Source organism: Myotis davidii, unplaced genomic scaffold (genome assembly GCF_000327345.1).
Source record: "Myotis davidii unplaced genomic scaffold, ASM32734v1 scaffold1911, whole genome shotgun sequence".
Lineage (NCBI taxonomy): Eukaryota > Metazoa > Chordata > Mammalia > Chiroptera > Vespertilionidae > Myotis > Myotis davidii.
Genome location: NW_006282670.1, coordinates 12,859 through 13,551, shown reverse-complemented (window position 1 = coordinate 13,551; position 693 = coordinate 12,859).

The window sequence follows — 693 nt, the reverse complement described above, 5'->3', positions numbered from 1 at the left end:
CACCCCCATGGGGTGAGAGTACCCACTGGGGGGCTTTACTAGCCTGCAAACAGCCCTCAGCCCCTCACCCAGACTGGTGAGAGGGATGTCCGACAGTTGATTTAGGCCCAATCCCTGGAAACCGGCAGTAGGACATCCTTCGAGGCTTCCCAGATAGGAGAGGGTGCATACCAGGCTAAGGAACACCCCCCCCCACCCCTCTGTGCATTAATTTTGTGCACTGGGCCACTACTACAAAATAAAATATAAACTAAAAGAAGAATATATTATGTTTATATTGAGCTATGGCTCTGCTTAATTCATCCTTCTTCAACAAATCAATAACACCTTGCAATTGTTCTTACTCCTCCTACAGTCAACTTAATCATTGGCATAGTTGCATCCTTAAAGGTAAAGTTTTCTGCTGGACTAAGGAAGTGAGCTAATTTAAAACAACCATCCTGTGCCAAGGGATTTACATAGTCTCATCTAATCCTCTCCATGTTTCAGTAAACTAAGCAATACTATCTCCATTTAACATTTGAAGACATGAAAAGTTATTTTTTTCTATATTTTTTATGTTCCTGAAATTTACTGTTTCGTCAATGGAATTAATTAGCCAAGTATAGTGGTTATGCACACCTCAAGTATGTACAAGACTAAAAGAAATTTAGTTATGTCATTTAATTCTGCCAGTGGCTAATATTTTTTCAT